This window comes from Pholcus phalangioides, unplaced genomic scaffold, assembly GCF_987345545.1.
Source record: "Pholcus phalangioides strain wild (caught in Gottingen) unplaced genomic scaffold, Ppha-v1.0 ptg000008l_1, whole genome shotgun sequence".
Classification (NCBI taxonomy): Eukaryota; Metazoa; Arthropoda; class Arachnida; order Araneae; family Pholcidae; genus Pholcus; species Pholcus phalangioides.
The window spans coordinates 9,058,005-9,072,965 of record NW_028301601.1 but is presented as its reverse complement, the minus strand read 5'-3'; the positions used below and the strand labels follow the sequence as shown (position 1 = coordinate 9,072,965).

Here is a 14,961-nt window from a genome sequence, read left to right as displayed (position 1 = left end):
CACACACGATAAAATATTATACAATGCACATAAAATGTATTTATGGTTGTCTTATTCTAAGTATTGATGGGTTCTTGATTTACCCTAACATGTTTATCTCATTTCTTTTATCGTCAATTGTGTTAGAATTTATTATCTCCGGGGTTAAGCTATTCCATTTATTAACAATCCTATTAGAGAAAAATTCCCTGCGACACCATAACCTACATTGAACATTGAAGGACCGGACACACCCCGCTTCCCATCTCAGAGATATCGAAGCTTTCCCGGGGGATGGGTGTATCCGGAAATTTATTAATTTATGTGAAAATAACAATGATATACATATATACAATAAATAATCTGGAATAAATAATCGTACAAATTGTAATCATATAGCATCATCCACAGATAATCAGTCCGTAATCGTTATAGTCCTTATATAAATAATCAAAAAATAATTTTTGTCTATGTGATAGAATCTGGAAGTGAGTTTATCCAATCTAGAATATAACAATCTCGGCAATCAAGCTGTAATAAGATATAAATTGACGTCTATATGTCCGGCATCTCCATTTCATTCACACCCGCCAGAAAAAGGATGAAACAGTTGACACTTGTCTTCTTGGGCGTAAATTGTATCGATTATTAGATGTCGGTGAAACAACCGATGCATGTCTTCTTGGCCGTAAATTATACTTTTTAATAGGTAACCGTGTTACCTCTCTTGTTGGCTCGTAAGACGGGTCCTCCGAGAGCGAATTGCGTCCGCTTGATCTCACAGCTCGTGTCTTATTGTGGAGTAGATGTGGGTTGCGGTCCAGGAATCGAATCAACCTCTGCAAACGTTGAACGTTCAGAGGGCTATCTAGAATTCTCATTTTCCAAGCAAGCATTCTGGACTCTGGCAGTTGGCCAAAGTGGAAGTCTCTCGTCTGGGGACACGTGGTTATATAGTGCCATAGGGAACCATTTGAACCGCAGATGTAATAATTATACGCTGTTACTAGAACGTTTAAAACGCAGAAGATACACCGGAAAAGGGCCATGCTCGGTGATAGCGATTGTTTTCTATCTAGACCATACGTTCAAACGCCATTGAACTCGTCGTTGTATCTTGTATGCGTCCTTTGCTGCACATGTATTCCAACTGGTCTGCCACCCCTGCAACACGTCCTCTTTAAGCACCCGATGAACCAAACTCCTTGGCCAAAGTTGGTCGTCTTGAGACGGAAGTTTTGTGGCCTCCTTGGCAAGTTTGTCGGCTATTTCATTGCCAAAGATGCCTGCGTGGGCTTTAACCCAGGTCAATCGGATTCTCGTGTTGGCGCATAAAATTCGGCGAATCTCCCGTACATTATGATGCATAGAACGTGGGTTTTTGATTGATAACAGGCCCGAAGCGCTGTCTGAGAGGATCAGCACTGGTTTCGATAAGGCGTGTGCCCTTGAAACGGCATTCAGAATCGCATATATTTCAGCTTAAAAAACACTTTTCTTTTGCAAGCCGCCTGCTCCATTGTTCCTCGATGGAACCATAACCTACAATTGTCCCTTACCAATAAATACTGGTGTACCCTTGCAAAGGCAGTTGATTGATGGCAAATTAAATCATGATTCATCCTATCCATACCATTGAAAATTTTAAACACTTTGATCACATCTCCCTGACACCTGCATTCATCCAATGTAAACATTCAAAAAATGTCTATCTTCATAACTTAAGCCCCGTGTACCAACAAGGATGCACGTGGCTCTTCTCTGCACTCCTTCAACAAAGTCTATGTCCCTTTGTAAGTATTGGTCTCAGAAACCTTAGTTCCTCCTGGACTGGAGTATGCTATAAGCCTCAGAAAATCTGAAGAATGACTTTAGGAGAATGCAAGGACACCCTTTTAAAAATAAAACCGATCATTCTATTCACCTTTTTGACCACCACTGAACAATGTTCAGAAAACCTAAGCCAATGAGAATTCCTAAATCGGTCACCCTAGTTGCATCCAGGATAGTAATACTATTCAACTCTTAAGAGAAACGTGGGTTATTCAAACCAAAATGAGGAACCATGCACTTGTCATGGCTGAACATCATATTCCATTCATTTGTCCATGTTCCAATTCTGTTTAAGTGGGTCTGGAACAACTCCCTATCGCTTTGATTCAAAACTACCGCCATTAGCTTTGCATCATCTGCGAATTTTCTAACAATCCCATCGATACCCTGATAAGAGTTTATCGATAGAAAATGAAAAAAATACTGCCAAAGACACTTCCCTGACCTACTCTATTTAACCGTTCATCTGAAGCATTTTGCCAAAATTCATAAATCCTGTAAATAATTAGGGATAGGCTGATTGCCATATTACTTATATTTTACGCAGTTTAAACAACAGACTCATTTTTTAAAAATAAAAATGTCGCATATTTAAAACAAAGCTTACCTTTTTTTCCCAGTGGCCCTTATAGGGAAGAAGTATGATGGCTCCAAAGCAAGGGTGGCTCAAGCATACTTGCCACTTGGCAGCAAAGCCTTGTGCTGCCCTTAAACACAAAAATGGCGAGAATTTGATTGGGCTTTAACCTGAGATGAACCTAGTTTTCCTTTTAGCAAAGCAACACACACACCATTGTTTACTGAACAAAACGTCAATGACCATATGTCCCATTTTATAAGAAACTAGCTTGCATTTAGATCCACGATTATTTTACTGTTCTTAATTATGGCAGATTATCCACATTATAACTCTTATTAGTGAGCCATCGTTACCATGCCTCCCCAACAATCTGCAGCAGGGCTCTTGGGCTAGCAATTTTGGCTGTCCCATGTAACCCTTTCAGACATGTGTCACCAATGTAAAGGTTGCATTTTCTCACAGTAGAATCATTTTTTTACCTCAGGGAGTTAAGCTCTGACTTAAAGGTTCGTGTGAGTTTTGAGTTAGAAATATGGTGAATATGAACTTTGTGGCCTTTCATCAGACAGCAGCACTTGAGCTTTTAAGGGAGATTTCAAGATGTCTTGAAGGAGAAAGTGCTTCAGGAAAGTGATTTATCTGCAGATGAATATACCTTGCATCATCTTGGTGAAAAAAAATTAAATGAAGTGAATTTCTTTACAAAAATAAAATTTAAAAAATTTGTTGATATTAAGGTTTTTAAATGTATTTTTTGAATATCAAAAATATAAAAACATAGAAAATTCCAAAAAATAAATGCTCTAGTCTGAAAGGGGCACAGCGTATTTATATAGAATGGAAAAACAAAAAATTTACTAGAATCGTTCTGGGCTGGAACCCCGCCCTTGTGGAGGTTATGATCATCTTATTTTTCCCATAAATAAAAGCGTCTGAAGTATTTCGAAACTGGGTTGTCCATCTTAAGCTTTATGTAGAAAATTGAGTTCTGAACCATTTCTAGGATGATCAGGCCCTTGCAGCAAATGTCTATCACCCACAGCATCCTCTGCTCTGACTACACCGCCGGTAAAAAAGTATAATGAGGCAAGTTTAAATATGAAATTTGTTCAAATTAGTTTCTGGTGCTCCAGAGCCATACAAATAAGAAGCAGAGTTTTTCCCTTTGCTTTTCTTTGACTGTTCCAGAAAAATAACCAAGTGGGAGTATCAAAATTCATACTTGCCCCACTTGTGACATTCTTGTTTCTGATATAATGATCACTGTTTAACTCTAGTTCTCTCACATCTTTGTTGCCAAGGTATGACTCAAAAGTGTGATATGTACCTTTTCAGTCAAGTAATTTTTTTTTTTAATTTGTGTCCGACTAAAGCCTGACTTGCTGCTCCTACAACCTGCTGCCAGTGCAGTCTTAATGCATGGGCACATCCGGGGGAGCTCAGAAAAATAAGTAGTTGAATTTTTCAAGAATTTGCTAGGCAGAGCCTCAGAAGAATCACTCTGCCCGGGAGGGCAAAATACACTTAAGATGGCCCTGCCTGCCACCCAGGTACACTGCACTCCTTGCACTCTCGCTTAAGCCACCTGGGCTCCAATGGAGAAAATGACAGGTTTCATTCCGAGGGGGATTGGGGTCCTTGATGGATTGCATTGATTTTTGTTGCTTTAGCAGTGAAAGTTAGCTAAAAAGCAGTAGCCACTATAAATACACATACAGGGCGCTACCAAAAATCTCTGTATTGGCTCTCCACCATAGGCGGAGATTGACTTGGAAGTCTGGGGTAGCACGATGTCAGCTCATATACATTAGATCAGTCAACTCCGCCTTTGACGCTGGGGGGGGGGGGGCATTGCCCCCCCCCCCACGCATTTCCGCCCATGCTCTCCACTTCCTGGTTGGGGCCCTCAGATTTTACTGGTTAGTAAAATGAATACAAATGAAAAATTTGTGGCCCTCAAGTGGGAGGATACAACATAGCTCTAGTCCGAGGACCCCCCCTCCCCATAGGGGAAGTTGACTCATTTTGGGGGGGGGGGGTCCCTTGATGAATCTCATTGGTTTTTCGCTGTTAATATTGTAAAGTTCACCATCAATAAGCTAGTGCTTTCACATTTCCTAGCAAACATTTCGTAGCAAAATCTGAAGTGCGACGAAATAAAAAAGATATGTGAAGAGAAAAGAGGCGCATTTGCCACTCAAGGTAGTGGGGGGAGGATTTTTGCCACCCTATTATATTTTTATTATGCATTTTCACTGATATATGAAAATAGTCGGAGAATGAAAACGGAACCTGAAAAAAGGTACCTGAAAAAAGATTGCAGTATCTTGGTGAGTATCCGGCTTTTTTTGCCGAAACAAGAGCACTTTATAGAAGCAAGATATCTTGTAATTGCCATAAATAAAATACATCAAGTTAGCCGACCTATCTCAATTACTTGAAAATAGTTGATCATTGCTTAACCTCCTCATCTGACACATGGAAGATGACCAGGCAGAGTTTCACTTTTGGAATTGTATCAGACAAGGTTCGCTCGAAAGCAATTAAACTAGGTAGCAAAGATAATTAAAAAACCATCTAAAACTTCCACAGGGTCGAAAAAAAAACTAATTAACAACAAAAAGTCAAAGTTGATAACCAGATTGAAAAAATACTTACCAAGAAACAATTCAAACTTTGAAAATTTAGAGACCAATGCTCATGAAATTAAAATGACATTCTTTTTGTACAGAAATAAAACCCATTCAAGCTCCCTGAAAATTGCAGAAAGAAAAAAAAGAACAATTAATAAGTGAAATGATACAAGTAGTGTTGTTTGGTTTTGTAAACCACATTGGTTTAAACTAAGTGGCTTTTCAAAAAAAAAAAAAAAAAAAAAATTCACAAAAATATTGGCAAAATATTTATATAATTATAAAAGTGGCCAAAAATATAATTTTTCTTCCCCTTTAAAAATATCATACTGGTTGATTACTAGCGAAAATGTTCAATTCTTAGGGTACATTCTCTGATGGTATATCTTTAAATGGTGTCAGATAAGTGATTTTCTGAAAAAAGAATATCAGAAATGTGACCTGAATATAAATTCTTTCATATTAAGTATCTTAGTTGCTTAAAGCTATATATAGTATCAAAATTTCTCATTCTTTTTTTTAACTTGGTGTAATAATCAGAATGTAGCCCAACAAATAAGGCAAATACACGAAAGATACAAAAACTCCTATGAAAACTTACCCACTAACACAGTGGGGGTGTTGTCTTCAGAGGGAAAAAATATTTAGACACTAATCACGCTGACAGGATTCCGCTTGGGTTGAATACAAAATCTTAACCACCTTCTGTTGCTTAGCCGAAAGACGTATGTCTGTTTGCGTCAAACGTCGTGATCAGAATAAAGCAGAGACCCTGCACGTGATACTAATGCAGCGTCCTGAAGGGACACTTGCAGAATGGAGCTACCCGATTTGTCTATTTGAGTAGGTCTACTTTGCAAGCATACAATCAGGATGCTGCATTAGTATCACATGCAGGCTCTCAGCTTCATTCTGACCACGACATTTGAAGTGAACAGGCAAATTTTTTTTTTTCCGCGGAGCACAACAGAGTTAAGATTTGGTATTCAACCCAAGTGAGATCCTTGGTCAGGGTGATTAGTGGTTAAATGTTTTACCTGAAGAAGATACCCACTATGTGCTGAAATGCTTTAGGAATTTTGTATTTTTCACATATTTGCCTCATTAGCTGGTGGCTTCTTAATATTCTTGGGCAAAGTTGATGAATCCTTCTACATTCTGATTCAATATCTTAAACAAATTCATGAATGAGAATTGCATCACATATGTGGTGGTGTATTAACTCACAGGCATTTCTTTTTTTCCTTTACAAAGAAGCAGCAACAGTAGTGACTTCACCATCATGCTAGGGCTGGTGGTCTTATAATGCAAAAAGTCACCAGCTGCTTCTAAACAACAAAGACCAGTGCACTATTAGTTACATTACCTCTGACGTTTTCATTTTCTTTCCGTAAGAAGCAGCATGTCTGATAATGTACGTCAACACCAGGTTTAATATTCAATAGTTATTGGGTTTTTTTTTCACTTTCACCATTACCCCTTCCCCAGTTACTCAAGGTTCTACTGTACAGTAGTAAACAGGGTTCATACAAAATTTCCTAAATAAAAATTATGTTTTTTTAAGCACTTTTTAAGGGGATTCATAGCAAACTTCATAACTTTTTTAGAACTTGGGAGGCCACATATGCAAATGTATTTTAAATCTGTCACAATTTTTCACTCTTCTCAAATATAGATTTAAAGCAGTTAAGAAATAACTTGATTTTTTATGCATTATAAGAATTCATAAATTACTCCACGTAATCCATACTTTTCTGTTGTCACCAAAGTGTTTTAAAAACCTTCAAGTTTTGGTCGAAAGTATAACATAGAATTATAAAATTCTTAGTGATATTCATTCCCTCTAAATTATTCAAAATAAAAAAACCAAAAGCTGAAAAAGATTTTTTTTTACAAAATTATTCATATTTGCTGTAACTCTGCATTCACTTCTTGGTGAAAGTGAACATGTGCGCAAAAAATTAAAAAAAAAAATTTCCAATTGTATGGGCATGGATTTAATGTGCCTTCTCAGGACCCCAGGGCAGACTTTTCCTTGGGGCTGTTCTTAAAAGGGTTATTATTGTGCTAAACAAATGTAAACTTTTATGGGGTCCTATTTGGTTAGGGGCCCTGGTTGCCCCAGCCTAGTTACAGTCCTGCCACGATTCTTGCTGGTTTCTTGTTAGCTATACTCAAAAGAAATTGTTGCAAAATACGAGGGAACTTTTGGGAAAATAAATGTTTGGCAATTTAGCAACATTGGCTATTTAACAGTAGTTATTTAGGAAGTTGCCAAATTACGAATGATAATTTGTCAGACGCTTTTACTCGCGGAATGAAAAATAGTTTAATTAAACATCAGGATTTGATGCAATGACGATTGACATTAACTGATTCTGCTGCTTGCAGTGGAGACTTTTTTTAAAAAAACAGAAACCATCTCATATTTGCACTTTAAAGTTGGTAGAATATAGTAAACCATCTTCAGTTGCACAACCACAGGTATTACTAGGGTTTTTGCAATGAAAAGCCAGATAATTAAATAAGGGGCCATGGTTACCCTGATCCAATTTTCAGAGACAAAGTCGATTGCGGGAATATCCATTCGGAAAAAATCTGTCTTCCCAATTTCATAAATTTTTCTGGACTTTTGGCAACTCAAAGGGGAGGTGGGATGTCACAATTTCATAAAATACCGCTTTATTTCCAAAAATATACCTTAAAATTTTGGAGAAAAGTGAAATTACTATTAAAAATTGTAATTTCTGATAATTCTGACTGACTTACAATGGAAAATGGGCTAAATGGGAAAACAATGCTCATATGTAGAACCACTATTTGATCCCACCTAAATCAAAATTTTCCATTTTGAATCATTATCTCGGCTACACTTAGACTCATCATCAGACACGAAGGAAAAACTGCACCACTTTTACATTGGTGCCGTATATTTCTGTATAATGTTTCATTTCGTCAACAACCGAATGAACCCCAAAGTAGAACACAACAATCTTCTTTTACCATTTTTCTCAGCATATCAGAAGCGGGTGAGGCCACTGGAGTCCTACCAATTCATTAGCTGTGTGGGCCGGTCATCAGCAGAGTTGTTCCTACTGCACTATAGGGTGGCTTTGAAATCGCTATAAAGAAATCTCTCCCCTCCTTGTGACACATTTCTTTTTCAGGGAACTTCTTTTAGCATCAAGTAAAACTCAACCTCAGCAGGAAGTATTCCAGGGTTGGGGAAATAATTATTTTTTTTAATAACAGCTAGGAGGATTTTAAGTTTTAAGGGCCTTTAAAAAGGGAAATGAAAATTAATGACTTTTCAAGCACTCTACGAAATCTAAGTGATTTACGAAAAATGATCAGCTATATACAGGGTGATTAAAGTTCCGATTCTGAAATACTATGCAGTAACGACAACTGGTCAGAATGGCATGAAAATTTACACGGATACTCCAGAAGCAATGGAATTTTCTTTAAAGTATTTTCTTTTACTTTTTTTTCCACCGAAGTGTACCGCATCAGAATCTAGATAGCAGAGAGGACAAGTGCCAGGTTGCCATGGCGACTAGAAAACCTGTTTCGGTACCTAAAATTTTACATGCATCATTGCTAAAATAAAGTAAGTATGACACTATTTTTTTTATTTAGTAATGTCGCTTCCAACATGGGAATGGGTCATAAAGTCCCAAAAGGGAAAATAAACAATTCAGGTTCCAATGTTAGGAACAACGCTTTGTTCCTAACAAATTTGGTTCACGCCTAAGTTTTTTTTTCAGATTCATCCAGCCCTGGTAGATAATACAACTTTTATCAAGTTGCACATTGCAACACCAGCAAAGCAGCTACTAACGAACGATTTTGACAATAACAAGATGAAATGACACCTAGTCGCCATGTTCACCTGACAGGTGCACGCTATGTAACTTACAACTTTTGGCTTTGGGGATACCCAAAATGTTATGTGCAGTGGTTGGAATTTAGGGATCCCTATTAAAAAAAACATTTTAATACACTCTTTAATACAAAAAATACATAATTGTATTCTCACAAAATTGTGTTCCCAGCAGTTTACATTAAATGTAGCCTACTTGGAACAGAACTTTTTTCATCATTATTTGTATTCCAGTTTTTGAAAAGTCTCCACAATTTTTTATTTTTTTCATCAATAGATTTTTAAAATTTTCTTGAAATTTTCAATCAAAGGGTAAAGGAGGACTTATTGAAAATTGCCCTGTCTGTCCCCAGCCCAAGAACTGAGGGTCCTTTCAACCGGGCCATACTAAAGTCCCAGTGGCTGGACCAGGTTCCCAGTACCCACAATGTAGACAAAATAGCTGCACTGAATAACGCTTCTGTTCCTATGGTGGGGATATCAAAGAGCTGCTTTGTCATTTTTAAAAAAAAATTTATATTACTATAGTAAATTCTTTTTTTTGCTATTTGTATTTATCTCTACGCTATTGAGAATTTTTACTATTTGTAATTCTTTAATGTGTTTTATTACATGTAATGCATTTGTAATTTATATATGTATAATGCACCTGACACTACCTAGCCTCCCATCCGGGCAATGGCAAAAATTGACAGTTGTCGTTAGAGCCTGGAATGAAATGTGAAAATGTTTCTAGTCCATTTTTCAAATTTTAAAATAAATTTGTCTTAAAACAAAAATATATATTTGTATTTTCAATAATTTATTTTCAAGACCAGTATACTACACATTTCATCTTTATAATTTCAAAATTTTTTTATCAATAGTTTATAATCAAAAATGAAAATTTTTTCCTCATTTGTGATATTTGGAAAATGTTAGTGGCAACGGTGTTGTAAGACTTGAACGAATCAAATTATATGTTAAAAAAGGTTAAGGAGATTATCATTACTTGAACACTCTTTCAAAACAATTAGAATTGGAAATTACATCACAAATTAGATTCATTCAAGAAAGAGGAGAGTTTTTATATTAAACGTCCTTCTCCTGACATTTTTTTGTGAGAGAAATGTACAATTCAAAATAATTTCCACTTTACCACGTGTTTTAGTTCAAAAGACATCTATTTTTGAAAAGCACATGTTTTTTTTTAACGTGCTTAGTTTAGTTTTAGATAAATGTTGCAAAACGCGTGAAAATGGCTTTCTCCTGACATTATATAACCTGAAGAAAGGTTTGATCATACGTTGGGGCGGATAAAAAAAAAAAGATCAGATTTCTTGGTTTTAATGTAATGTTTCATCTGAAGACTGCTTTCAGAGTGCATCTCATGCTCTAGCAAAACAAAGACAAATTACAAATCTGTTGTGTTTTCCCCCCCTCTCCCCATAAACTTCAGGAGAAAGGAGTGAGAAACACAAACAGACATGCCAATATTGACTTAACATCATAGGCGGAGATAGACTCGGAAGTCTGGGGGGGGGCAAGATGATGCTGTTGTTGATTCATCTATACATATATGCATTAGTCGACTTCACCTTTGATGCTGGGGGAATTGCCCCCCACGCACCCCCCCCCCCCCGTATCTCCGCCCATGCTTAACATTTAGACTACTGGAAAATTTCAATACCTTTCAATACCGATATGGTCCAATGGACCCACGCTGAATATTTAAATATTTTCCTCAATTTACTACAGCAAAGATATATAAAATAGATTTAAAAAGTATAATAAACCGAATTAATCATTGATGAGAATTTCATTTATTCATTTTTTTTTTTGTTAATGAAATTGCAATATGTATTGCACTTTTTACGATCCTACACTTATAAAACCTTGGTTTTCCAAGGTTTATATTGTTTAAGTATAAATTAGTCCATTTCAATTACTTTTTAGTAATATGGGCTACATTGCAATATGCTTAACATATATGTGAGCATTACATTTCTTGCAACAGGTTCTTGTTTTGCAGATCTTTTTGATGAACACATTCCACGTAGAGCTTTTTTCTGAGGTGGCTCATCACCATCGTAGCTGTCTGATGGATCTTAGAAAACTGCCATTTGTTTTTTCAAATGAAATCAGAAAGCTTCTTTGTTTCTAACATTCATTTGTGCTCATTTCAGGTCCAAATTAATGACACTTTTGAGCGAACAACCGATAAGGGCCTCAATAGCCCAGGGGAGCGTATTCGGCCTGGCTCTACACAACTATTATATGAACGACTTCCACGTGAGCCTTACAGCCCTTTACGCTGATGACAGTGCGCTCGCTGTGAGCCACAAAAACCCATTGCAGGTATTAGAGGGCCTTCAGAACAGAGCCATTGAAAGATGTGTGAACAGCCATGTTCGTCTAAACACAGAAAAAAACTTTACATGGATAACCACGGAATAATCGCTCCTACTTTTTGAATGACTTTAAGTCAATAAGGGGAAAAATTACTGCACGAGAGAGCCAAATATCTAGGCATTATACTTGACAAAACACGTTCATTTCAACCAGCATAGCGAAGCGGCAATTCAAAGGGCAATTATTACTGCTGACAAAATGAAACAAATCATAAAATAATATACCTCTATCTGTACACAATACAATCTTACACTAATATGGTCTTACTACCATTTTGTACAGTTTGCATATTGAAAACTAATAAAGGATCAATATTAATAAAGCTTATCGAAAAAAAAATATCAAAAGAATGAAATTATGTAAAAATATATTGTTCATTTCAATGTACCTATTCGTTGTATGTAAACAAATATAGGAAATAAATTGCTTCTCCACAGAGGCCACCCTCTCAAAGCAATTTGAGATGAACATATTTTAATTAATGAAAATTGATATTTAAGTGAAAGAATTCACATTTAATTAAAATAATTTCAGAATTATTAAAAATTTATATTTAATGAAAGAAATAATCCCAGAACTAACGCAAATTCACAGTTAAATGAAAAACTTCAAAATTAAAGCAAATTGAATGGAAGAAATGATAGAGAATTAATGAAAATTCACCATAAAAACAAAATGATTCCAGAATTAGTAATTTTTAATGAAAAATCATTTCAAACTTATAAGAATTGGTATGCAATGAGGAAAATGGATATTTAACGAGGGAAAAAAAATCACTTTTCAGAACTACATGAAAATTAATTATTTATTAGAGGAAATTTCAGAATCAACTTAAATTGATATATAATTAAAAAAATAATTCAGAACAGACACGAATTCATATTCAATGAGAGAAATAATATTCAGGAATTAATAGGAATATATACTTAATATTTTTCTCGTAAGTTGTGTGAAAACCCGCTTCGCACGAATTTCCCAGTTTACGTAAAGATAATTTTCTTGACCGAAGTTAGTTTTTAAAAATATTGGGGAAAATGTGACGAGTTTTTAATAAGTGACATGTCATTCTGTATACATTGATCTCTCAGTGATTAAATAAGGGGAAATATAAGTACGGATGATAATCTGGTCCCTCACTTGCCTTAGGAAACAAAAACCGCTTTAGTTCAAAACTTGCCATACGAAGCCCAGCCAGTTCAGGGAAAAGGAGTTGGTTGAGTTTTCTGCATTTTTGGTCAAACGGAAGTAACATTGTTTAGGATATCTATGGATCCGACTATCGAAAATGCCAGACCAAAGGCTCAGAATCATTTTTTTTCTCAGGTCCACTGCAACCGGGAATTGTCCAAATTTTACTCTTATCATATTGCCTGGGGATTTGTCACGTCAGAAGGAAAATCTTCCAGACAAATTTGCACAGGTCAGTTTAGATGCATTGGGGACCAGATGGCCGCTAGCAGAGGTTAATACCAGACTAAGCGAACCCTATTTAATGAAAAATAATTTCAGAATAACTCGTTCCACCAACATCAGCTATATTAGGCCGGGATTACACTATAAAAGTTTGATAAAAGTAATTTTATAAAACTTGTAAAATGCCACCAATAAGATTATCAGTTTCATTTGCTCGAATGTAACCTATGAACTTTATTGGTTGAATTTTTTGAGTTTTCTACAAGGGATTTTATCAAACTTTTATAGTGTAATACCGGCCTTAGTCTATTAGGGTCTCAAAGTGGGCAATATCATCCCCTGGGGGAAGTAGAGGCTACGAGTTGGAACAGCTGTCGCCAAGGCCGTCAGACACTACGGACGCAGGAAAAAAAACATCAGAGTGCAAAACATCAGGCGATAGGCACCTATTCCCACGCTTTAAGAAGGCCCAGAACTCATGATAATGGAAGTCGAAAAAAAAACCAATCACCAAATTAACCTTCAACTCAAAACAAAGGTCACATGAAAACTGATGTTTGCCCATTGGCAATTAAATTCATTTTGTTTTGAGTTGTGGGTCGGAGGGACCAAATACCCTGAATCAATTGGGGATGCCCGAAAACTTTCACAAATTATTGTGGAATCATTTCTCTCATCAATTTTGGAATTATAACATTTGATTCTCAATTTTTTTCATTCATTGCGAATGATATCATTTAACAATTCTGGAATTACTCTCAATTATTCAGGATTTTCCATCAATTGTGGAATTATTTCTTTCAAATAATTATGAAATCATTTATTTCTCTGGAGATATTTCATTAAAAAATTCTGGAATTATTACTTCTTCCATTATTTCTGGACATTTCTTTCACCAATTCTGGAATTGTCTTTCAATTATTCTGCTCATAAAAATTCCGAATTTTCAAACTCTGGAATAATATTCTTTATTAATTTTGGAATTACAGTATAACCTCTTTTGTGGACACTAGCGGGACAAAAATTTTCGTTCGCAAAAGAGGGGCGACCGTTAATCGGAGGTTTGAAAAGCATACTTTTATTACACATTGGGGGGAAAATTCTTATTTGGCCGTAAAATGGGGGGGGGGATGTTTTTACTGCATTTCTTTTATTACTTCGGAACTTACTTAGATGCTGGAATTCTTCCTGTAGGCAGGGCCGTCTTAAGAGCATCATGGGCCCCGGGCCAAGTGATTTTTCTGAAGCCCAACCAGGCGAGTTCTGGAAAATTTCAATCAGATCTCCTTTTTGTGCCCCCCCCCCCCCAGGGCCGTCTTAAGAGCATCATGGGCCCCGGGCCAAGTGATTTTTCTGAAGCCCAACCAGGCGAGTTCTGGAAAATTTCAATCAGATCTTTTTTGTGCCCCCCCCAGGGCCGTCTTAAGAGCATCATGGGCCCCCGGGCCAAGTGATTTTTCCGAGGCCCAACCTAGCAAACATTCGAAAAATTCAACTGCTTCTCATTTTTCTGAGGCCCCTATTCTCTTGAGGCCACCGGGCCCCCATGATTTACGACGGCATTGCCGGTAGGTTCCAATGTTCGAATATTTAGACGATTCCCCGTCCCAAAAATATATATAACATTTGGGGGGGGGGGGCTCCGTCGTTGTATCCCCAAGATTTTCGGCGCCCCCGAAAATGTCAAGACGCCCCGCGTCTGGTAAGAGGGGGAACTCACAAAAATGAGATCTGGTTGAAATTTGAGAATTTGACTTGTAGGGCCACTGAAAAATCACTTGGCCCGGGGGCCCATGATGCTCTTAAGACGGCCTTGATTCAGGGCACTGACTTCTATGAAGTTTCACCGATTCACAAAACAAATAAATTTGGAAATTAACTGTAAATAAAACTCACCGGAAAAATTTTGAAGAACAAAAAATCTGATTTCTTTCAGAATAAATTTATACTATATAGGAAAAACAACAAAGACGTGCAGGATGAGGACCCTATTCAGAGTAGCTATAATGAGGGAGGCAGCAACGTCACTAATGAATGACGCTTCTAAAGTTCAACTGCGCAGTAGAATTTCCCGATCGTCTGCTCTCGCTCTGAAAATTGGCGGGAAACTTCAAGCCTTCTCATTGGTCACTGGGTCATCGGGAAGCTCTTACTAATTTGTTTATACTGCTGTGAGAGACACAGAGCAAAAAAAAAAAAAAGTCGTCTGCTCTCTCTCTCTCTCTCTCTGACCGGGAAATTTCAAGCCC

General features: G+C 36.8%; 1 long non-coding RNA gene across 1 annotated transcript in view; it reads right to left on the bottom strand.

Annotated features, from left to right (window-relative positions):
- The window catches only part of LOC149083618 (uncharacterized), a 48,161-nt gene extending 33,425 nt beyond the window's left edge, over nt 1-14,736 (bottom strand). Inside the window, exons 1-2 of the long non-coding RNA XR_016192917.1 lie at nt 14,609-14,736; nt 5,051-5,145 (exon numbers count right to left, since the gene is read on the bottom strand). This is a non-coding gene — a long non-coding RNA (uncharacterized LOC149083618). The remainder of the gene's footprint in view (nt 1-5,050; nt 5,146-14,608) is intronic.
- Nucleotides 14,737-14,961: the final 225 nt, after the last annotated feature.